This window comes from Leptonychotes weddellii, chromosome 5 (genome assembly GCF_054177405.1).
Source record: "Leptonychotes weddellii isolate Sample4059 chromosome 5, ASM5417740v2, whole genome shotgun sequence".
NCBI lineage: Eukaryota > Metazoa > Chordata > Mammalia > Carnivora > Phocidae > Leptonychotes > Leptonychotes weddellii.
The window spans coordinates 51,507,917-51,533,476 of record NC_138373.1 but is presented as its reverse complement, the minus strand read 5'-3'; the positions used below and the strand labels follow the sequence as shown (position 1 = coordinate 51,533,476).

Here is a 25,560-nt window from a genome sequence, read left to right as displayed (position 1 = left end):
TCCTTATTCCTATTATCCTCTTAGTACCCATAGAGTAAATAGTACCCTATTTCACTCCAAATTAGGTAATATGTGCCTTTTCTCTTTTTTTCTTGGTCAATCCAGCTAGAATTTATCAATTTTAGTTACCTCTTCAAAGAACCAGCTTTTGGTTTTGATAATTTTCCCATCTTAAATTCCATTATTTATTGTCTTTATATGTATTATTTTCCCACTGCTTGATTTAGTTTTTATATGTTCTTCTTTTTCTACTTTCACTAGAAGGATAGTTAAACTTACTGGCCTGAGAGCTTTCTTCTTTCCTAATAAAAATTTTATATCAATTATTTTTTTCTAAGCATTGCTTTAGCTGTGTTACACAAATTTTAGTAAGTTATATTTTCATTTTCTTTCAGTTCAAAATACTTGGCTATTTCAAAGTATGTTTTATTTAAATGTGTGACATTTAATTTCCAAATGACTGTGGATGTCCCAGATTTGTAGTTTAATTTCATTTTGCTCAGAGGATATATTTTTTACCATTTCAATTGTTTTAACATTCTTAAGGTTTGTTCTGCAGCCCCAGTAGTACTGCTAAGCCATACTGGAGACTGGAAAATTCAGTAATACTATCTGCATTTAATATTTTTATATTTGTTCATCTTTGATTTTTTTCATTAACTGTGAACTTTTAATATGAGGTATTAAAATATTATTTATATTAATTAGTGCTTGTCTCACTCTGCTCCAGCTGCTATAACAAAGTACCATAGATTAGATGGCTTAAGGAATAAAAATCTATATTCTCACAGTTCTGGAGCCTGGAGGTACAAGATCAGGGTGTTAGCATGATTGGGTTCTCATAAAGGTCCTCTTCCTGGCTTGTGCATGGCTACCTTCTCACTGTGTCTTCACATGACAAAGGGAGAGGGTGAGAGAGAGGGAGAGAGAAAGACAGGGGTGGTGGGGAGGGAGACGGAGAGGGTTGGAGGGGGAGAGAGAGAGATCTCCTCTTCTTACAAGGCCACAGTCCTTCCTGTCTTATTAGGACCCCACCCTTATGATCTTATTGAATCTTAATTACCTAAGACACTATCTCCAATATAGTCACATTTGGGGTTAGAGCTTCCACATTTGAAGTTTGGAGGGGACATAATTTGGTCCGTAATAACAAGTTTTTAGTGTCCCCTTGAATTCTACATCTGTGAGAGTATGTCACTTGCCTCCGTATAGACTTGCCAGGCTATAGTCTACCTTAGTGAATGTTCCACATGCACTTAAAAGGAGTTTAAGTTTTAAATTGCTGCTATAGTTTTAAATTACTTTTTAAAAATATCAATTATTTCAAGTAGGTAGATAATTTTCTCCCTTTCCATAGGTTGCCTTTTCATTTTGTTGATTGTTTCTTTTGCTGTGCAGAAGTTTTTTGGTTTGATGTATAGTTTCATTTGTTGATTTTTCTTTTGTTGCTTGTGTTTTTGGTGTCATATCCAAAAAAAAAAAAAAAAGTTGCCAAGATTAATGTCATAGAGATTTTCCCCTATGCTTTCACTATAAGTTTTATGGCTCCAGGTCCTATGTTTAAGTCTTTAATCCATTTAGGGTTAATTTTTTTTTTTTTTTTTTGACAGAGAGAGACACAGCGAGAGAGGGAACACAAGCAGGGGGAGTGGGCGAGGGAGAAGCAGGCCTCCCGCGGAGCAGGGAGCCCGATGCGGAGCTCGATCCCAGGACCCTGGGACCATGACCTGAGCCGAAGGCAGACGCTTAACGACTGAGCCACCCAGGCACCCCTAGGGTTAATTTTTATTAGTGGAATAAGATAAGGGTCCAATTTTATTTTTCTCCATGTGGCTGTCAGTTTTCCCAACACCATTTATTGAAGAGACTATCTTTTCTCCATTAAGTATTCTTGACTCCCTATCAAATATTAGTTGATCTATATACATTGTTTTATTTCTGGGTTCTCTATTCCGTTCCATTGACCTGTGTGTCATTTTTTATGCCAGTACCAAACTGTTGTCACCGTACAACACTATTACACTATTACAACCACTAACTATAGTCTCTACCTTGTATCTTTTATCCTCATGACCTATTCATTCCATACGTGGAAGCCTGTACCTGCCACTCCCCTTCACCCATTTTACCGGTCCCTCCATCCCCCTCTGGCAACAGTCCGTCTGTTCTCTATATTTACAGATCAATTTCTGCTTTTGGTTTATTTATTCATTTGGGGTTTTTTTTATTCCACATACAATTAAAATCATATGGTGTTTGCCTTTCTCTCTGGCTTATTTCACTTATCAAAATACCCTCTAGTTCCATCCATATGGTCACAAATGGCAAGACCTCATCCTTTTTTATGGCTGCATAATATTCGTGTGTGTGTGTGTGTGTGTGTACACACCACATCTTCTTTATTCATTTGTCTATTGATGGACACTTAGGTTGTTTCCATATCTTGGCTATTGTAAATAATGCTGCAGCAAACACAGGAGTGCATATATCTTTTTGAATTAGTGTTTTTGTTTTCTTTGGGTAAATACCCAATAGTGGAATTATTGGATCATACGGTATTTCTATTTTTCATTTTTTGAGGAATCCCCATATTTTTTCCACAGTGACTTCACCAATGTACATTTCTACCAACAGTACATGAGAGTTTCTTTTCCTTCACACCTTCAGCAGTATTTGTTATTTCTTGTCATTTTCATTTTAGCCATTCTGACAGGCATAAATAATATCTCATTGTGGTTTTTGATGTTAATTTCCCTGATGATGAGTGATGTTGAGCATCTTTTCATGTGTCTGTTGGCCATCTGTATGTCTTCTTTGGGAAAATGTCTATGCAGATCATCTGCCCATTTTATAATTGGATTGTTTGGGGTTTTTTACTGTTGAGTTGTAGAATTTCTTTATATATTTTGATAATTACATCTATTGGATATATTTTTGGAAATATCTTCTTATATTCGGTAGGTTTCCTTTTCATTTTGTTGATGGTTTCCTTAGCTGGGCAAAAGCTTTTTATTTTTGTGTAGCCCAAATAGTTTATTTTTGTTTTTGTTTTCTTGCCTGAGAAGACATATCTAGAAAAACACTGCAATGGCCAATCTCAAAGACATCACTATCTATATTTACTTCTAGGAGTTTTATGGCTTCATGTCTCACATTTAGGTCTTCAATTCATTTTAGGTTAATTTTTGTATATGGTGTAAGTGGTCCAGTTTCATTCTTTTGTATGTAGCTGTCCAGTTTCCCAACACCATTTATAAGAGACTACCTTTTCCCCAATGTGTATTCTTCCCTACTTTGTCATAGATTAATTAACCATATTTGAATCCCTTCACTTTTAATTAATCTATATCATTATTTTTTAAATGAGCTTTTGTAGTCAAAATGTAGTTAGCTCTTCTCTTTCATCCAATCTGACAACCTCTGACTTCCAAAAGCAATACATATGCCGCTTATATTTAATGTAATTATTTTATCATTATAACTAAATTAGCAACTTTATTATTTCTCAGTTTGTGTCCTCTGCATTTATTATACTTTGTGCTCTTTACCACCACCCTACTATCATTTCTGCCTTCACCATCTGTTTTTCTTTGTCTTCTAGTGGATTATTTCAATATTTTAATATTTTTATGCACAATTTTAGTGTATCTATTTTCCTTTACTTATATCTTTTTAGTGTTCACTCTAGGGATAATAATATGCTCACCTCAGTTTAACACTCTACATAGAGTTTGTTAGCATTTCAAATAAAATGTAGACATCTTAAAGCTATGGACTTCTACACTCCCAACTTTATGGTATACTTACCATATTTGTTACATCTACATACTTTGAACCCACCAAAGGGATGTTCAAAAATCTGCTTTTAAGAGTCCTGTGTACATTAAAAATCTTTAGAGGAGAAGGTCATTCCATTATATTTACTCTGATATTTATGACTTCAGTCGTTCTTTCTTTATTCCTACTGATAAAATATTCCTCTGTCATTTTTTTTTTCAGCTGGAAAATCTGCCTTAGCATTTCTTTTAGAGTAGGTCTTCTGGTGATGAATTCTATAGTTTCTTCATCTGAGAATGTCTTTATTTTATCTTAATTCCTGAAGGATATTTTCAATGGATATAGAATTCAGAGTTACTTAGTTTTAGCATTTTAAAAATGAATCTCTATATCCTGGCTTCAATACTGATGGGAAAACTACAGTCTCTACAGAAAATGTAGAGACTACTATTCTCCTAAGCAGAGACTTTGGTGGCTACAGATGAGAAAGAATTCATATGTTACAGAATTAGCTCAGGAAATCCTCTATAACTGTTTGCTAGGGCTGCCAAAACAAAGAACCACACATCTCGTGACTTAAACAACATAAATTTATCTTCTAATGATTTTGGAAGCTAGAAGTCTCAGATAAAATCACATTAGATAGCTTGAGGACATACCTTAATTTCTGATGTTAAAACAAAAGCCAAAAAATAATATATATTCTTAGCATAAATATAAATACTGCTAAAAAATAGTCTCATAATATTTTATTTAAATCTCTGCTCTATGAAATGGAGCACTTGTAGCTCAGAGGAAAGAAGAATTTATTCAAATTCCCAAATACTTGATACTTAAATAATTGCACATGTTCAGTGTTGAGTCATTTAGTTGACATATATTTATTAAGTGTTTGCTCTGTGCTGGAGATCCACAAAGCACTAAGACACTAGTAACTGTTTCCTCAAGAAACTTAGTGTTTAGCTATGAAAATAAATCAATACGGTGCATGTGTGTGTGGGGGGAGGGTAGTGGGGGGGGGAATTTTCTGTAAGAGAAGGCTTCCCAGAAAAGAGACCTCCACTCAGTCTGCTCAATCTGGAAGAATAAGTAGTAGGAGGACAGTCAAAAAAAAAAAAAAAAAGTCATGAAATAGGCCGAGGGAGCAAAGTTTACAAAGATACCCAAGAATAAGATGACACTGTGTTGCTAAACTACCAAGCAGTTTGTTCTGGCCCGAGTCTGGGGATTCTTGTACAACTGTGAAGGAGGAAGTTGGGCTGGTGTGCAAGAGCAGGATCACAAGAGCTTAGAAATTTGAAATCATGAGAATTTATCAGAAATTTGAATTTTGGGCACCTGGGTGGCTCAGTTGGTTAAGTGACTGCCTTCAGCTCAGGTCATGATCCTGAAGTCCTGGGATCGAGTCCCACATCAGGCTCTCTGCTCAGCAGGGTGTCTGCTTCTCCCTCTGACCCTCTTCCCTCTCGTGCTCTCTGTCTCTCATTCTCTCTTTCTCAAATAAATAAATAAAATCTTTCAAAATTTTTTGAATTTTATTCTGGACACAATAAGAGTTATTGATAGATTTTAACAAGTAGAGATTGGTCATATTTATATGTTAGGAAGTATAATCTGGTGGACAGTACATAGTACTGGATAGTAGAGCTGAATAGATCAAAACCAGAATTTTTAAAAATCCAGGGGAAAAATACATACTTAAATGAAGTCACAGTTGGATAAATAATAATGATAAATAAGAGGAGACAATTTGAAAAATGTAAGGACACGCCCTCACCACTATTTTTTAACTAAATTAATACAGGGGTAAGAAAAGGGGAGAATGATTTAAGAATGACTCCTAGGCTACTGAGTGAGACCAGATGTCAATAATTTAAAAAGAGAATATAGGCAAGGGAACAGATTTGAAAGAAAACTGGAATTTACTTCTAAGTATGCTGATGTTGAGTTTCTCTGGAAAATATTTGCTCATACAGCTCATAAACCTGTTCTCCTTGCCTGCCTCTATTACAGAGGCTGAATCCAAATACTCAGTTTTATTAGTCTGCCTAGCAACCAAGGTACCCATGTGACAATCATCTAGCCAATAGCATGGCCAAAAACATTGCCCTTTCTCATTTCTGCCTTCCTCCTGCCCTGGATGTGAGATGTAGAGAACCTCAACAGTCATTTTAAGAATGTAAGCATGAAGCAAATACCAAGGAAATCCCTTAGTCCTTGACTTTAACAGTATCAAAGTTGAAGAATCACATCATAACTGTCCATCTCCTCCTGTTTTCTTAAGTCACCTAAGAAAACTCCTCTTTTCTTGCATTCAAATCCATGCCTAACTCCACCCTTCACTGGGGTAAGATTTCTGATGGTGATGTCTGGAAAAGGCTGAGTTGGCTCTGCCTACATGTCTCAGATGCACCCTGATCATCACCATCAGGACTGCATGAGACTGAAACCACTCTCTATTCAGCTGACACTCTGTCCCAGAACACTCACTGCCAAGTGCAGTAATCAACATGAGACCAGGACACATGGTTCCCAAATGCTAGTTTGGTTCTTCTTTTTTTTTTTTAAGAGCAAGAGAGTGCGGGCATGCATGCAGGGGCAGGGTTGGGGGTGGGGGGTCAGAGGGAGAGGGAGAAAAAGACGGAGAGAGAGCAGGCTCCATGACCCTGAGATCATGACCTGAGCCAAAATCAAGAGTCCAGTAATTAACCGACTGAGCCGCCCAGGCGTCCCAAATCCTAGTTCAATTCTTAAACCTGAGGTCAGCTGGCTTCACAAAAAGTGTCCTGAGAACCTTTTTTAAAATGCAGGCCCCATCCTCAGTGATTCCCATCTAGCAGTCTGGGGTAAAGCTCAGAATCAATCACTTCTCTTTTTGATTCTGGTGATTGACTAGGGTTAGTCTATCATTAGAGCCTCTGAACTTGACTAGAGAGAATCATTTGGAAATTTAATGTTATATAATATTACCATCTCTCACATCCCCACCATTTACAAAATGCAACTCCAACCAAATATCAATCTTATTCCATTACACTTTATTCTTTTTCTCCATTATTAATCCTCATGCTGCTTTGTCTTCCTCCCAAAAGTTTAAATATGCCATCAACCCTCATTCTATTTGAAAAACAAAAAACAAAACTCCCTGCACCCTCAACTTCAAAGAACATACTGTGTGACCTTACCTGGATACTGGCTTTTTCCAAAAAGAAACTACTTCTTTGCACTTCTCCAGAGGGTTGACATCCTTTCCCAATGCCCCAGTAAACACAAGGCCTAAAATTAAAGTCGCCATTCTTCTAAATTCCTGATGTTGATTCATTTATTCTTCTGTGTGTGGAAACGTCTTGGCTCATGACATCCAACTTACTGCCCTGGGTCATCCATGCATCCATATTCATGGAAGACTTCAGTTTGGGATTTCAAAATCTCCTCTAATCCCAAACCTTGTAATGTTGTATGAATTTATTATCCATGTGAAAGGCCTAGCCAATAACTTTGCTTTAAAATTCATGCCTTATCTTCAGTAAACTTTATTTCCACACCACCTCAAAAACAATATGGCTATAACATTATCTGGAACTATCGTCTTAGAAATTATAGACACCAATATTTTTTCTATTTGACCATGACCTTTCATTGAATGTCCAACTTCTTGTGCTCTCACTCCTGTGACTATTGCTTTTTCACTTCTATAGTGATCTTATAGAGCTCTTTTAAGTGCTTACTAAAAATCTGGCATTTGTCTTTGGAATATTTATTACATCCATCTACATTGGCCTTTGTCCCAGTACATGGATCATGGGTAATTAAGGAAATGGCTTTGATTCCCAGGTCCAAAGATGGAGAGCAAGTTCATCTGTGAAATGATAGCAGAGTCCTATTAGAGGCGATGTCAAGTCCCAAGCAAAACCCCAGCATGCTCCTGTGTACATTTGTAATGCAAAGTTTCAATGGCAGAGGCCAGGTCCTAATTTTCCTTACAGTTAGGAAAAGTCCAGCCAATAGCTGATTTCATTCCTTATTTTCTTTGGGGGGTGATTAGCTAGACTGAGCAATACATAGGACTAGCTGGGGATCATGTTTGGCAGATCTCAGTTTCTGCAGAAACTATAAAATGAGATATATAAAGATCCTGCTGAAGTGATCACAGTTAGGGACTAGCTGCCCCATTACAAATCAAGCCCAAGCTGGCCGCGCTCTGGACCCAGGAATACCATGCAGGGTAACAGAAGAGAGAGCATGAGGAGAGACTGAACGGCAGAACAGACGTAGTTGTGTCTGCTCTGCCTGCGGGCAACAGTATGTTCTCTCCTGATCTATTGCTTCCCTTCCGATAAATCCTATAAATGTTACCTTCTGTCAGTGAAAAGGCATTGAGGTTTATACTTCTAGGAAATGGGTGGAGCTTACAGTCTGTTCCCTTAAAGTTCTCCATTTCAATTTATCTATATTTCAATTTATCATATCATATCATGATTTCTCATCTAAAATATACTGAGAACTGAAAATATAAAAATGAAAGAAATCTTTTCGTATTCCAGTGTGGAAGGAGCTGTCCGCAGCTCCTATAAAACCCTACCATGGTCTAAGTGGCAAGAGACACATTCCTATAAATCTCTTATACCAGCACAAGTGCTACTTAAAATCAAAGCATAATACAGGCATCCTTTATCAAGATTCCTTGGTCTCCTTTAGGTAGATCAACTCATCTCTTCTGTTCTTGAAACGTAATTGACCACAACTACCATATCTTTGTACCAAATTAGAACTTAGAATCTTCTTTACAAAATAGCTGTCTTTATTATGCTATATCATAACATTTAAAAAGGAAAAAAAGCTATCAACTATCTATAATCATATATATGATTCTTGCATGATCATTAGACTAAATTAATTTATCCTGACCAATTGATAATTTGAACATTAAACTTTTCTATTGAGAACAATATGCATGGTGAATTGAATAGAATTCAGTTAATATAATCAAAGGACCAATATGGATAATTTTTTAGATCTGGTATATGTGGCTTATTGATTTAGGTGTTTCAGTCTAAATAGAAAATAGATTATAACTAATATCTCTCTCCACTTGTGTCTTTCAGTGGAAGAGTCAAATCAATTCCCCAAGAAGACAATTTCAAGCCTAGAGAAGCCAGTTTTCACCTAGTCTCCTAAAGGGCAAGGAGTTCTCTTGGTGAGATTTAACTAGCCAGTGTAAACATTGCTACAATGTTTCAAATCTGAGACTAAATTATCACTTCCGCTCTTTAGAGCATCAGACTCAGTGAAAAAATAGCCTATTTTCACTTCTGGCATAAACCTAGACATTGTTATATGATGGAAAATAGCCCACTTCAAAACATCAGGCAAAAAAAAAGAAAGAAAGAAAGAGCATTATACAACGCTTTCATTTCATTCAAAGAATGAAAATCATTACACAATGTTTAAAATGCACTGAATTTATGTACAGAATAAGGATCAAAATGAGAAAAAGTTCTTACCATTTGCAGGCAAGCAGCCTGAACTGAAAGATATATCATCAATAGCTATGACTTCATCCTGTTCAGGAGTTGAAATTATTTGACCTTGAAAAACAACCTGCACAAGAAAAACAAAACAAAAGCACAAAGCAAGGAATATCACTGTCTCACAGTCTTATAGCACAGAGCCTACAAATAAAAAACATGTCACTTCCTAGAAATACTTTGGTGACCATGCCAATTCCAAGTGGAAAGAGATCCATGCACACACTCTCAAGGACAAGAAAATATAGTCATCTCTGTATCTCAAATGTCTACCATAGGTTATGTAACATGTTTGTGAAATGAAGCAATATTCATCTGGTTTTTGCCATCTAATCATCTCTGGTTTGTATGTGTTCATACTATTTAGTATTTACCAGCTCTTGGACCCAGCTCCATCTTGATCTCTGGTTCTTGGTATTTTGCAATTGTGCCCTATTTCCACCTCTGGTTCTCTAAATTTTGTTCACAGACTTGCCTTGGATATCCTTGTGCTATATCCTTCTGTGCATTTTCTGACATTATCTAAACAAAACTTGGGACAGTGACTAGAAATGATTGTGCAGTGACTTATTATTAAAATGAATGAATGTGAGGGGTATTTGTGTGGCTCAGTCCGTTAAGCATCCAACTCTTGATTGTAACTCAGGTCATGATCTCTGGGTCCTGGGATTGAGTCCTGCATTGGGCTCCATGCTCAGTGAGGAGTCTGCTTGAGGATTCTCTCTCTCCTTCTCCCTCTGCCCCTCCTCCCACTCACACTTGCTCTTGCTCACTCTCTCTCTCTCTCAAATAAATAAATAAATCTTTAAAAAATGAGTGAATGTGATATTGTGATGTAAATCCAGCCCAAGCCTGTACCAAGAGAAAATACTCTGGTATAATAAATCTGAGAAACTTAGGAAGAAACTACTCTCCAATTTCATAGTTACTTAAATCAACAGAAAATTGGTGTGGTGGTGGAGAGTATTATCCCAACCTCACCAATGAATACCAGTGATGTTTGAGGCTTAATTCATAGATGCATTAAACTGTGTGCACTATTCAGCCTTGCTTATAATATAAACATTTTATTATTTCAAAATGTCAGCGCTGCTTTTTAGCTTGACAACTGATCTGCATATAGTAGACCCTAGCAGATCATTTTGTCATAACACATTCTCTTTACAACATGATGTACTGATATATTTCCTTTCAAACCAGATGCTATCTACTAAACTATTAAAAATATGATGTGAAACATCCACAACCTATCGAGTAATATGTCAACATGTAGCCCTAAGAGAGTCATCTTTTCTTCACATAAAACAGAATAACCATGTGACTACTTGTAAAGCAGAACCATGTTGGAAAAGGCCTATCAAAGACTGTTGTGTAGACAAAATAATCCACTTGGCATCTGAAAAGATGAGCTCTGGTTACACATTTGAAATAGAAAGTTTTGAGGAAAAATAGAAATAGGATGGGAAAAGTACTTGGCAAACAGTAGTAACCAACTCCAAATGTTTTTACTACAGATTGTGTGATCTCTGGTAGAGACTAGATCTTTCTGGGAATACATACATGAAAGTAGATTAAATGTGACTAATCTCAAGTAAACCACATCTAGAAGACAATAGTTAACAGAGTTTAGCCTCAAGGTTTATTTGTAGCACCCAGCAGATCAACTTTTACAAAATCCCTTTACAGTGTATTAGTATCAGAATCATGAATAAAATGGGAGAGTTTTACATGCATACTAATTTATTATTTTCTCAGTATTTTATTTCACTACTTTTCCAGAATTTTCTGTAAACCTAACTACTTAGTTTACAGTTTTAGTCATTCTTTTTACAGTTTCTAAAAATTTAGTTTGTAGATTCCATTTAGTAAAAAAATTAGTGGATATCTTTTGCTATTTACCATTTTAATATTACTTCTGATACTAATATAGTTTTGGTTATTAGATTTGGGGTACTCTTTTTTTTTTTTTAAGTATGCTCCACATCCAGCGTAGAGCCTTACATGGGGCCTGAACTCGGGACCCCAAAATCAAGACCTGAATGAGATCAAGAGTAAGATGCTTAACTGACTGAGACACCCAGGTACCCCAATTTGGGCTACTCTTAGTCATGGAATAATCTTCTGTTTGTATTGGTGTAAGATTCAATGAATGACTTTAGCTGTATGAATATAATAATCTGAAAACACTTTGCATCCCTTTTGTGACCTAACTTACAAACATTTAAAATTGTGCTGCAATTTTGCTTTGCTGTTCAATAAAAAGCTGTTTCAGAGGGGAAAGAAAAGACTGTTAAATAGGGATGATTTTATCTGAGGGCAGAGAGCACAGTGGCTAATGTAAGTGTTTGGAAACAGACTACTTAGGTTCAGATCCCAGCTACACCACTTAATAGCAACAGGACCTTAGAGAAGTTATTTAACATCTCTGCACCTCTCTTTTCTTCTTTGTAAAAAGGTACTGATAAAAATAATAAGCTATTGGGGCACTTGGGTGACTCAGTTGGTTAAGCATCTGCCATCAGCTCAGGTCGGGTCAATCCTGGGATTGATCCCCATGTCTGTCCTTTGGGCTCTCTGCTCAGCGGGGAGTCTGCTTCTCCCTCTCCCTCTCCCCCTCCCCTACCAGTTCATGCTCTCTCACAAGTGAGCTCTCTCTCTCTCCAATAAATAAATAAAATATTTAAAATAGTAATAATAAGTTATTACCTATATGATAAGACTTATGCAAGGATAAATGAGTTATTACATGTATATCAGCACTTGGTATATAGTTAGTATTAAAAAAGTGTTACCTATTATCGTAACACAGAGTTATCATAAAGTATTTAAGCTATTGTATGAATAGTGTGTTTATAGATAAAAAAAAATCTATTCTCTACAGATTAAAAATTTTATCCTTCTTGAAAGCCTTTTCACCTGTTTTTGCCGAACTAAGAACACATCAGTGGTAACCATATTTAAAGAGAGAAGCAGAAGTAAGTGTGAACTAATCAGCAGTCTCTTACTTCTTTCTCCACACTCTCTTCTCAAACCCACTGATATTCAGGGTTTCAACTGTTACCTTGAAACACAAATTTATATCACAAATGTCAACCGCCTTTCTGAGCTTTCCGCCTGTATCTCCACAGCCTGCTGGACATTTTTACCCAATGACACAAAGTCACTTCTAAGTCATAATATTTTTTCCCCTCACACTGGACCTGTCCCGTGACTCCCATTCTCTGACAATGGCACCAGAAGACTGCCACTTTTCAATGCTCCAAACTCCAAAACAGCTTGCAGAATCACGTTCTCTTCCAGCCCCACATCCAATCCATCAAGACCTGTGAAGCCCTCTCTTTTTTCTATTCCTACTTCTGTTCCTGTATATTCACTCCTGATCTAATGAAAAGGCTTTTAAATGACCTTCTCACCTTCAGTCCTCTCCAACGGAGTTTGCAATATGTATATTTGTTTGAGTCAATTAAATTATATGTTAACTCGGTCTAACTGAATGAAAGTTAGTGTGAAAATTGGCTGCCATTTGAGCCCACTGGTTCAGCAAGAGGAAATGTTTTTCTTAAGGAGAACACTATTTCTCTAAATGTAGGTAAAGTCACCAATGGGTCTGTGTAGCTATAAAACTTAAGACCTGGGGCACCTGGGTGGCTCAGTTGTTAAGCGTCTGCCTTCGGCTCAGGTCATGGTCCCAGGTCCTGGGATTGAGCCCCGCATCAGGCTCCCTGCTCCGTGGGGAGCCTGCTTCTCCCTCTCCCACTCCCCCTGCTTGTGTTCCCTCTCTCGCTGTGTCTCTCTCTGTCAAATAAATAAATAAAATCTTTAAAAAAAACAAAAACAGAAACAAAACTTAAGACCCATCAGACATAACTCAATACTCAAGTTAAATATATTTAAACAGAAAGACTTTCCAGAGATTTTGGTTGGGATCCTGAAAAAAAGGGTGGGTTGAACTAGCTCAAAAAAGTGGAATCTCAAGATGATTTTTTTTAAAAGCCAGGTCTACGGTCAAAACCCATGTTTTCATATGATATGGTAGTTGTATTTCTGAGAAAAGTGAGGTCTAGCATTCTTTGTTTTCCCCAAAACTTTGGCAAATAAGTTTTTCCAAACATCCACCTCATTTTAACTGTATCAGGGGAAATAAAGCAAAGAGTAGCAAACTAGCAAAGAAAATAAATCCCGGTAATAGCGTTAGAAATTTGGCAACATCACAGAAGTCAGGTATGGGCTACACTGATCCAATAGTAAATAACAGACAAATTGCTTTCACCCCAAACATTTTAAGAGAAGATGGCCTCTAAGGGAGGCAAGTGGTCAGCGCTCAAGTGCTTTAAGATTTAAATCTTTAATGAACCTTTGGCAGTAGCCAATAATGGACATGAACTCACTTGGATGACACTAATAACTGCATGAACAGAACCTCTTGTAGTTGTATTTATTATATTAAAGTTTTCTTAATCAGTAGTTTGCATTCGATATTATTTTTCAAGCAAACATGTGAAATGCAAAAAGATGACAGTAATTTTTTGCCATCATGTGTTCACAGAGCAAATATTCTTGACTTACAAGGGAAAATGACTCCGATTATGATTTAGAAAAGTTTGGGAATAGAATTTTTTAAGTTAATGATTTGTATTTATTTTATTTTTATGAATAACTTATCTTTCATCCATGTTAATAAAATCTATTGTTTCTGAACACAAGGCTGCTAAGAACTCTTCGGCAGGTCAAAATAAAATATCAATGAAATGACAAGTAGGTAATAGCATATTTAAAATGCTCCAGTATCTTTTTAAAATTCAAGCACTGACTTCTCATTTATTTTGAGAATCCAAACATTGGATGTGAAAACCACAGTCAGTGATATACTTAGTAATACAGTATTCATTCCTTCCTACCCATAAAACCAATACATAAGCGCCTTCAAGAACAAAGAAAAGGAGAGTGAGGGAAGGTTTTACTTGCATCTGAGACTAAATTTCTGCTATATGTGTAGCCTGGTTTATTCTCTGCTTCTGCAAATATTTTAGGACAATAGCAAAATGAATTGCTTAAGTCTACAATTTTGAGAAATGCAATTGCAGTTAATCAGCAGAATAATGTGTAATAATGTTGTTTTATCCAACACAGCAGGCAAAAGAATATTTAATGAGTCACCTGCAACATATTTGGCCAAATCTAGAATCCAAATCCAAAATCTTGGATTTTTTCTGTCCATATTTTATAAATCCTTATAATGCTTTAACATGATAAAAAAATGATCACACCTCAGTGAGTAAATGATTGAGATGTGAAATCAAACTATACTGGGTTCTAATCTGGATGGAATTTAATAGGTTAGTCCACTCTCTGAAGCTCTTAATCCTCATAAGAACAGTGGGGTGAATTATAGTTCTGATTCAGAAGACTGCCATGCAGGGCCAATAAAATAATATATACAAAGGACTAAATGCAGTGCCTTACATATAGTAAGTGCTCAGTAAATCCTAGATGTTGATACTCCTTAAACATCTTCAGAACTTTCTTAAATGCTGCTATCTTTGTTGACTAGATGCATAAACACCATTCCTTGTCATGTTGCAGTAGTCCCTCAGAAATGAATGGGCTTCAATTTTACTAAGGCATGGACCTCGTACTTTACAGATAAAGGTAATAAAGCCCCCACATGACAACAGCCAGATCCAGAGGCTTTCTCAGAAACCCATCCTAAGCCAGGGTCCAGCTGAAACTAAAATCTCCTATGTGGATATTTCTAAAGGAAGCATGAATGGCTTTAAAACTGTCCGAAGGCAGCGTGGAGGGGAAATTGCAGAAAACAGAGTAATTCTCAGAGGCTTGTAAACTGATGAGGCAGCAGCTATTGTCTGGAGACACTGATTACAAAACGCCCTTAAAGAAGCCTCTTGCTAAAACTTTTCAGGACGAAGCTATGAGAGGGTGGTGGGCAGTATGACAAGCATAGTGCATCTCTGTGGCCCAGCGAAACAAAAGCATGGAACAGCTGCTACCCGCAATCTTAAAGATTGGTGTAGCCAAAGGATCCCAAGAGAGTCATACACTTTCCCAAGTTTTACAAAGCCTCTAAGGTAGAGGCGCTGTTTTCATATCAGCAATAAAGTATTTTGGCAAACAAGTTAATATGCTGCACATGCATCTGCTTTTGCTGGAGCCACTGCCGCATTTTAAAGCACCCAAGTGAATAACCTCGCTGCCTCAGCTACAGCTCAACGGCCCTGGAGGTGATATATTTGGGAGTTTTAAGTTTTATATTAGCTGCTACACATATTTAATCATCAGCCCCTGCAATGTGCCATTTGGGAATGGATGTCTGGGAAAAACAAGGAAGTTGTTTTAAAAGGTTTAACACACAAGACTCAGCAGGTTCCGGCTCTACCCAACGTCCAAGTCTCTGTCCGTCTACCTGCCAGTAAAGACCTTGACCTTAAGTTGGAGACAGAGATGAGAAGACACAAAGCTTGGCAAAGATAGGTTAGGTAGGATTCTTTTACCATCGATTCTGAAGCAGAGTCAGAAAAGATGTGTAAATGCTGACAAAGTTTATACACAAACTCCCATTTCAGTCATTAAAGTTTATGTGAGCATACAGACAGAAGGGACTTCAGCAAGTCCATCCTTCAGCATCCAGTCATTGTGACTCAATCCCCTCAAAAGCACTCTTGGCTCTGTTTTGTTGCTCTTGTGTTTTGTTTTGTTTTGCTTTGTTATTGAGAGAAGACAGAGAGACATGGGGAGCAAGAAGAAAAGTGTTAAGAAATAAACCAGGGGCGCCTGGGTGGCTCAGTGGGTTGAGCATCTGCCTTCAGCTTAGGTCATGATCTCAGGGTCCTGGGATCAAGCCCTGCGTCACTGGGCTCCCTGTTCAATGGGGAGCCTGCTTCTTCCTCTCCTTTTGCCCTCCCCCCCCACTCATGCTCTCCCTCCTCTCATGCTCTCTCTCTTTTTCTCTTTCAAATAAATAATAAATAAAATCTTTTTAAGAAAGAAATAAACTAGAAACTTCTCTAGCAGTTAATGACACTTGAATATCCACTACAAATTAGATGCATTATTGGTGCTCAAAGTTCTCAGTCTGCACACACACACACACACACACACACACACAAACACACACATACCAAATCCAGGAACACATAGTCTCTCTTCCACAGGCCTATCATTAATCTTCCCCTTACAAACTATCTATCAGATAAGGGGTTAATATCCAAAATATATAAGAAGCTCGTACAACTCAATGGTGAAAAAAAAAAAAAACACACAAATAAAATAGAGATCATTCCAAAGATAGACATCATTCCAAAGAAGACATACAAATAGCCAACAGGTACATGAAAAGATACTCAACAACACTGATCATCAGGGAAATGCAAATCAAAAGTACAATGATATATCACCTCACACCTGTCAGAGTGGCTATTATCAAAAAGATAAGAGATAATGTGTTTGGAAGGATGTGAGAAAAAGGAACCTTTGTTCACCGTTGGTGGGAATGTAAACTGGTGCAGCCATTATGAAAAACAGTATGGCAGTTCTTCAAACAACTAAAAATAGAACTACCATATGATCCAGCAATCCCACTTCTGGGTATATAACCAATAGAAATGAGATCACTACCTCAAAGGGATATCTGCACTCTCATATTTATTGAAACATTATTTACAATAGTCAAGACATAAATAACCTAAGTGTCCATCAACAGATGAATGGATAAAGAAAATGTGGTATACATATATATAAATTCAGCCAAGAAAGGAAAGAAATCTTATCCCTTATGATAGCATGGCTGGAACTTTGAGGGTACTATGCTAAGTGAGAAAAGTCACAGAAAGATAAATATTCTATGATTCACTTATATGTGGAATCTATAAAAGCCAAATTCACAGAAACAGAGTAATTTTTAGTTGCCAGAGTCTGCATGGTGGGGGAAATGGGGAAATGTTGGTCAAAGGGTACAAACTTCCAGCTATAAAATGAGTAAATTCTGGGTATCTATAAGCAGCATGGGGAATATAGCTAATAATACTGTATTACATACTTGCAAATTGCTAAGAGAGTAGATCTTAAATGTTTTTACTGTATGATAAAAATTGTAATTATGTGATGTGATGGATATGTTAACTAACTTTATTGTGGTAATCATTCCACAATGTAGATGCATCAAATCATCACATTACATACCTTAAACTTACACATATATCAATTATATCTCAATAAAGCTGGTAGAAAATTCTTTACATGTACTGGGAACATTCCCTGAATCCCACCTGGTGCATCCTGAGTGCTCCAAGTGAGTCTTTGTTAAATAAATGAATCAATCATTCACAGGAAGGCGTAAATGCCTGATGACTTAAGATACCCTGCCACCCCCCTTTCTACACACACACCAATATATTTAACTTCAATGGAGTGCAAAGCTTCAAATGACAGAATTATGTTTCCAACCATACAGTTGCTCTAAAGTCCTATCACCTAGGTGTCATTTAACCATCTATGAAGTGACTTTCTCTGATCCTCTCTGGATCCCCATTTAGTTTATAAAAGCCTGAAATTTCAAACTGTAGTGAATTTATGACAGATCAATTAAGAAAATGTGCCATTCTTATAGCTTATAATTCAATTTTATAATAGAAATCCTGTTCATTCTCCCATCCTTCCTCTTACCACTCATAATAACTGACGTTAAAATTCAATCCAATTCAATCCCTATAGTTAAGCAAGTGCTAAGTCCATCCATCACATAGCAGATGATTTTCTGCTATGTATCAAAATTATAAAATTGATTATTATACTATTCAAATAATAGATGATAAAGGAAACCTGCTTTATCCGAGTTGGCTAAATTGGCCTGCAAACCAGGTTTAAAAAAGCAGATTCATTCAAAATAAAATGCTTTAAGATCCTGTTTTTAATGGGAAATTTTTCTTGGCTCTCTCAAATGTAAAAATATGCGATGCGTTACCAAGAACTCCTGTAATAATCATTACGTTATAATTTCCACCATACATAAGTTTTATTAGGCTGAATAAATAAGTTTGTCTTTTATAGGCTTGCACGGGCTTTCATTCTCAAAATTATTTTGGAAAATAAAGGCTGTACTGAATAATTTGAGTTTAGCCATGAAATGAATATGACAATTATTCTACTTCAACAGCATTTGGAATTAGTATTTAAATCAAATAGTCTAATTCCTCATTACCCAATATAACCCTGTTCTCTCAAAAGCATGAGAAAAGTCTGGAAGATAAGTAATTCTTAAGAATAAGAAATGAAAAGAGGGGCGCCTGGGTGGCTCAGTCGTTAAGCGTCTGCCTTCGGCTCAGGTCATGATCCCAGGGTCCTGGGATCGAGCCCCGCATCGGGCTCTCTGCTCAGCGGGGAGCCTGCTTCTCCCTCTCCTACTCTGCCTGCTTGTGTTCCCTCTCTCACTGTCTCTCTCTGTCAAATAAATAAATAAAATCTTTAAAAAAAAAAAAAAAAAAAGAAATGAAAAGAAAGAGGAGGTTGGAATAGTAAGAGAAATAGAAAAAGAAGGGGATTTAAGAAATTAAGAAGATAATTAGAAAGATATAGTTTACTGATATATAAATATATGTTAATATATTTCAGCTTTAGTTTTTATACATAAATTTAAAACCTTCTTTTAAAGGAATCTTTTAGGGTGACTGGACATCCCAATTTCCTGAGACTTTGGTTTCAGGGCTTGAAAGTCCTGGCAAATCCCTCAGTCCTTGGCCAACTGGGACAGTGGTCATCCTACTTTTAATTCATCCGTTCTTAATGATATAGGAAAGGCATTAGGGTTCAAAGCCAGACAGCCAAGAAAGAATTCTTGAGACGTCTTTGGTGGAAAAAGGCAGTTTTATTAAAGCATGGGGATCAGACCCATGGGCAGAAAGGGCTGCACTGGGGTCATGAGGAATGGCCCATTATATGCTTTCAAGTTGGGAGGGGGTTAGGGATAGTGTAAGTCTCTAAGGAATTTTGGAAGCAAGGTTCTAGGACCTTGAGAGGGCTAGCTATTGTTGGGAAAATGTCATTTACTACTGTCTAATAAAACCTGAGTCATGAGACCCTTCAGGTGTATATCATTGGGTCATATGCTTGGGGGATGATTGCCAACATGTATCTTGGGGGTAAAGATAAAGGAAGTTTCCAAAGGAATTTTTATATGTTAAAGTAGACTTAAAGGGTCCCAGGGGTTGGGCTAAGATTGCCTTTTGCCCTTAGCAAAGTATTAACATCGAGGCAGCTGAGTCCCCAGAGGAATGTCACTCTGCCTGTTTCAAGGACTTGTCAATGTGCTGTAGGTAGTAAGGAAATTTAATAGTTTTTCTTCTGCCTTTGTTTCCCACATCAGTTAAGGACTTGTAGTTTATCATTTTTCCTTCAATGTTACGGTTAGAAAATACAACACACATACCTGAAATTTCTGGTTGCTCTGGATGTTCATGACATTTCTCTCCCACTGATTCTGGAGCCCAGCTGTGTTTTGCCATAAATGCTGAATGGGACCACCACATGTGGTTTGAAGGCCAGCCATTAATTTGCCACTCACTTGGCTGGAGAAGTAATAAAATGCAATCTGTGAAAAATAAGTAATGTCCGAACAATTAACAGAAGTTCCCAAATGTGAAAAGTATTTAAAATGCTGTGTGTTTTCAAATACCTGACAAGCATGTTGGTTATTCGTCGGAAGAAAAACTCTGCTTCTTAAGTCTGAGGAAGTAGAACCCACTCTGGAGACCAGTGAGAGGAAGTGGGCTGTTGGCAACAATAGTCCACATGTTACAGTCAGAGCAATCTTCGGTAAACTTATTTAGTACACCAGGCAATCATAATTCAGGCCCATAGCCACATTAGGTCAATATATTTCTGTTTCAAGAATGAAACATTTAACTACACCATTCGCTTTTGCAAATGGTCTGACTGATTGTTTTATGTCATTACATTCCCCAGAGAAATAGCTCATTGTGATTATACTCCCTATAATACTATTATGGGTTGCAGTCCATGATCTAATTTATATCCTGTAACATAGAAAGTTATAGCCCTGCAAAGAGGGTATCCAGGGAAAACACCGTACTGGGATCGCTCACCAAAATAAATGAAAAATTCAAAGGAGATCATTGTTTGCTGTGATTTACTCTAGAAAGAATAGGATCGAAGAGTCCCAGCTTTCCCTGGGATCTTGGAAAACGATGCAGAGCCCTGATGCTCTCCCACATGTTGCAGTGCAGATTCTGCCACGGAACCATTACTGTTTAGAAGGCTAGAACATAAATGTGGACCATTTTCCTGGGCTTTCATAAATTTCCTGCAATGCTTGACATGGTTACAGCGCATAATTGGGGAACCACTGTGTTCTACTACTCTACTGGGTGTTTTGCTATTTGTCAAAAGGAATGAAAAAATGATGCTGTTGATGATTATGATAACCTATCTACCAAGTTATTCCATGGTCATTTAAAGCTGGGTTGGTATCAAATTTAATTGTCACATCGAGAGAATCAATAGTAAAATTATGAAATCTAAGAAACCTCTTCTTCCCTACACCTATTCCAAAATTGTACCCTAATTAAGTAGAAAATAATGACATTAATGATTGCTATAAATATGGTCAGAGGCATAACTGAAATCCCTGCAATAACAGAAGACCGTTCTGAGAATGTACTCCCTGGAATAATTATATAAACATAATTTAGATGAAGAACTGGTATTACGGTAATACAGTGGACAATCATTAGTTTGCTCTTGCTTTGTGTTGTCAGACAAATGCTAAGCAAATGAATAACCAAATAGGCATGAGTTATTATATTTACTATATAGTATATATTATTATTTAAATAAGTGTTATTGCAATAATATTACTAGCAATACAAATGAATAGTATTCAGCTGGGTGGCTCTGTCAGTTAAGCATCCGACTCTTGAGTTCAACTCAGGTCATGATCTCAGGGTCGTGAGATGAAAGCCGCTCATGAAACCACAAGCTCAGTGTGGAGTCTTCTTGAGGTTCTCTCTCTCATTCTCCTTCTACCCCTTCCCCCACTTGCACTCTAAATAAATAAATAATATATAAATAAATAAATATCTTTTTTAAAAAGGTAAAGTTTTATTTATTTTTTTAAAGATTTTATTTATTTGAAACAGAGAGAGCACAAACAGGGGAGCTGCAGGCAGAGGGAGAGGGAGAAGCAGGCTCCCCGCTGAGCAGGGAGCCCAATATGGGGCTCGATCCCATGGTCCTAGGGTCATGACCTGAGCCGAAGACAGACACTTAAGTGACTGAGCCACCCAGGTGCCCAAAGGTGATGTTTTAAGTTCAGAAACAGCTTGAGATCTTTTGAATTTGTCTAGGAATAAACTTTCTTTTTATGGGCAAAAACAAAGCAGTGTTCAAAATGCACCCAATACCGACATCTGATTTCTACCTTTAACTCCACCTTAGTGGCAATAAGAAGCATTTTTTTAAATGCACATTCAATTTTACCTTTCTCCCTATAGTGTGAGTATAGAATTTCTTTAACTCACTGATGATGTTCCTTAAAGAAAAATACTGTCTTATGGAAAACTCTCCTTTGTGTTCAAAAGCACTTTAGTCATCATGTCTATAAGTATAAAAGAAAGAAAGAAGCATATCCTTGCCAGCATAAGTTTTTCCCACATGTCCATTCCTTCATCCCATGCCCCCTCCTACTGCTGCTTCTAACCACTGAGAAGAGACTTAAGAAGCTGGTAACCAGAAATGGACCCAGTGTTTTCTGCACACACCCCTCTTACCCCTGAAGTAGCCTATGAACAATCATATCACGCACATATATGCAAACATCACTGTCACCATTGTAAGTTTCCTATTAATCCCTACCATATTCATCTCAGTTTGTTTATATGGTTCATAAATTCCCATTTTATGACTGCATCCATAAAAGCAAGAGCATAACATATCTTTAAAACATATTTCAAATAATCTCATGGTAAAGTGTTAACTATCAAAATGACAAAATAAGAACAAGCAGTATGATTTTATTGATAATGTTAATGTTTATATTAAAGGTCTTCCAAAGAATAGTTTTTTCTCAGTTGCTGGGTAAGCATTGGAATAAAATCCCAAAATAAACCAAGATTGATGACCCAAAAAAAGGAAGTATATAAAATATGAAAACAACAAAAAACCATGAATCAAGTCTGGAGGGCTAAATCCAACAACTTTGGCAGTGAATTCCACCAGCTTTGATCCTCAAGAAAGATAAGGTAGAATTTTCAGTCTCACTTTCATCAACTATTGACAGGCAGCCTTGCATTTCCTCCATTCCCAAGTTTTAAGTGATTAATAGGAATGATTGTGAGCAGAAGAAACATAAATCCTATTGCATGTTACAGAACAACCAACTGGCTCAAAGGAACTTAAAAAATTTGAGTATTTTGAATGAAATAATATCAGTCCTTGAGAACACTTCTCCAAAAATCAGGCTGCAGGAATGGATCATCATGACAAGGTCCAAGACCTGAAGCAAAGGTTAAAGCGTCAAAACTTTTCGAAAGGCAAAAGTGTGTTCACCTATGACGGAAATATGCTAAGTTCAGATAACAGAGAGGAAATAATAGTCTTCAATATAAACTTTTTCCAGTTGGTAATTTCTATTTATTAAATTCTGTTTCCATTAAATCATAAGTTTTTTCTCATACCCTCTCATTAAACTAACAAGCTCAACACAACCACATAATATTTGCTAAAACCCTATCTCTTAAAGGACACCCTCAAATAGTAATCTCTTAAAATTGCTGGCAACTTACAAATGAATGCAGCCATATCAATTTAAGCCTGCTTTTGTGATGAAGAGCTAGAGGGATCACTTCAGTGGATCATAAAACTTGACCATAAACATGAGGGTGATGTTAACAAAAATGCCAATGTAAAGACCTCTGAAAATATACTCCTCCATATAGGTAATGAAAAAAAAAAAAACTGGCAAGTGAATTTTATGGTTTTTCACTGTTTTGTTTTGTTTTGTTTTGTTTTGTTTTAAGTAGGCTCCACACCCAAAATGGAGCCCAACCGGGGGCTTGAACTCTCGACCCTGAGATCAAGACCTGAGCCAAAATCAAGAGTCAGATGCTCAACCAACTGAGCCCCCCAGGCACCCTTTATGGTTTTTTAATTTGCCTTATTCCCACTGCCCACTTCCAGCTCCATAACAACTTTGAAAAGTAGCAAGCCAGCGTGGCAACCACAGCAATGAGCAGAAAACAGAGCTCTTTCAAAGCCTCACTACCAAATAATTGTCATTATTTGACATTTTCGGTATTTCCCTGAAAGATCCCACTTACAAGGCTGGAAATTCACCACATTAATACTTTGCCCCGTGCAAAAAGCCTCCTTCCCAGCAAACATTTGAGCCAGCTGGTTACTCTGTAACATGCAATAGGATTTATGTTCTTTCTGCTCACATTCATTCCTATTAATTATTAATTATTAATCACTTACAACTTGGGAAATGGAGGAAATGTGAGGTAAGTATTTTAATTTTATAGTTGCCTGAGGTAGCATATAACAGTTGGAGCTCAAATAGTCTAACCAAATTATAATTTCTAAGGCAACCACTAATAAAGTAATTCAAAAAATACATAGTGAAAGGGGTGCCTAGGTGGCTCAGTCGGTTAAGCGTCTGTCTTCAGCTCAGGTCATGATCCCAGGGTACTGGGATTGAGCCCCACATCAGACTACCTGCTTAGCAGGGAATCTGCTTCTCTCTCTGCCCTACATCCTGCTTGTGCTCTCTCTTGCTCTCTCTCTCTCAAACAAATATAAAAAAAATAAAATCTTTAAAAAATATATATAGTGAAAAAGTAAATTAACAGGATACACTACAAAATATCTATGTAACAGAAAACAGTAATGGAGGAAAAGTAACAGGAAAGACATGAGACACACAGAAAACAAACAGCAGGTGGCAGGTGTAAGTCCTATCTTAGCAGTAGTTATGCTATATGTAAATTGATTAAAGTCTCCAGTCAAAACTCTGAGGTTGACATGTTGTATAAAAGTATGATCCAACAATACAACTACCCCAAAAGGGTGAATATAAATGGATATAAACACCATAACATATAAACAATAAACAAAAGGAGAGCTGGAAATTCAGGGGGGAAAAAGATTTAACACACACAAAAAAATTGTTATTAGAGACAAACAAGTACAATTTATAATGATAAAAGAATCGACCCATCAAGAAAATCTAATAATTATAAACATATACACCTCAAAGCAGAGCCCTAAAGTATACGAAGTAAAAGCTAGTAAAAGCAAAGTGAAAATAAACACTTCAACAATAATAGTTGGAGACTTTGGTACCCCATTTTCAAGGATGGATAGAACACCCAGAAGATCAGTAAGGAAACAAAAGACTGAAGCAACACAATACACCTATTAGACCTAACAGACACATACAGAACACTCCATTCAATGACAGCAAAATACTATGTTTCTACAGTGCACACAGAATATTCTCCAGTGTACACCATATTTCAGGCCATAAAACAAATCTCAATATATTTAACAAGATATGAATTAAACAAGTATGTTCTACAGCCACAAAGGAGTGATTTGAGTTAATAGCAGAAAGAGATGTGGGAAATTCCCAAATATGTGGAATCAAATAACATACTCCTAAATAACCAATGGGTCAGGCGCCTGGGTGGCTCAGTTGGTTAATCATCTGCCTTTGGCTCAGGCCATGATCCCAGGGTCCTGGGATCAAACCCCACATTGGGCTCCCTGCTCAGTGGACAGTCTGCTTCTCTCTCTCCTTCTCCCCACCCCACTCGTTATCTCTCAAATAAATAAATAAATCTTTATAAATAATCAATGGGTCAAAGGGGAAATCAGAAGAGAAATTAGAAAATACTTGAGATGGATGAAAATGAAAATACACTGTATCAAAATGTATGGGACACAGTTAAATCAGTGCTTATAAATAAATCTGTAACTGTAAATTACTAAATTAAAAAAAAGAACGTTTTTAAATCACAGTCTAACCTTCCACCTTACAAACCTTAAAAGAAGAGCAGACTAAACCCAAAGCCAGCCAAACTTTAATTTGATATTAGAGCAGAGATAATGAAATTTAAAAAAACAAACAATAGAAATAAAATAAACAAACCAAAAGTTCATTCTTGGAAAGATCAACAAAATTAACAAACCTTTTACTAAACTGACTAATAGGAAAAAAAAAAAAAAA

The 25,560-nt window shown here is 36.8% G+C and overlaps 1 long non-coding RNA gene across 1 annotated transcript; it reads right to left on the bottom strand.

Moving 5' to 3' along the window:
- Positions 1-9,287: 9,287 nt before the first annotated feature.
- On the bottom strand, positions 9,288-20,589 carry LOC145721661 (uncharacterized). The gene is made up of 3 exons (XR_014145490.1): positions 19,990-20,589; positions 19,744-19,905; positions 9,288-9,378 (listed from the first exon to the last, which is right to left on the bottom strand). It is a non-coding gene; the product is annotated as an uncharacterized LOC145721661 (long non-coding RNA).
- Between the last annotated feature and the right edge of the window lie 4,971 nt (positions 20,590-25,560).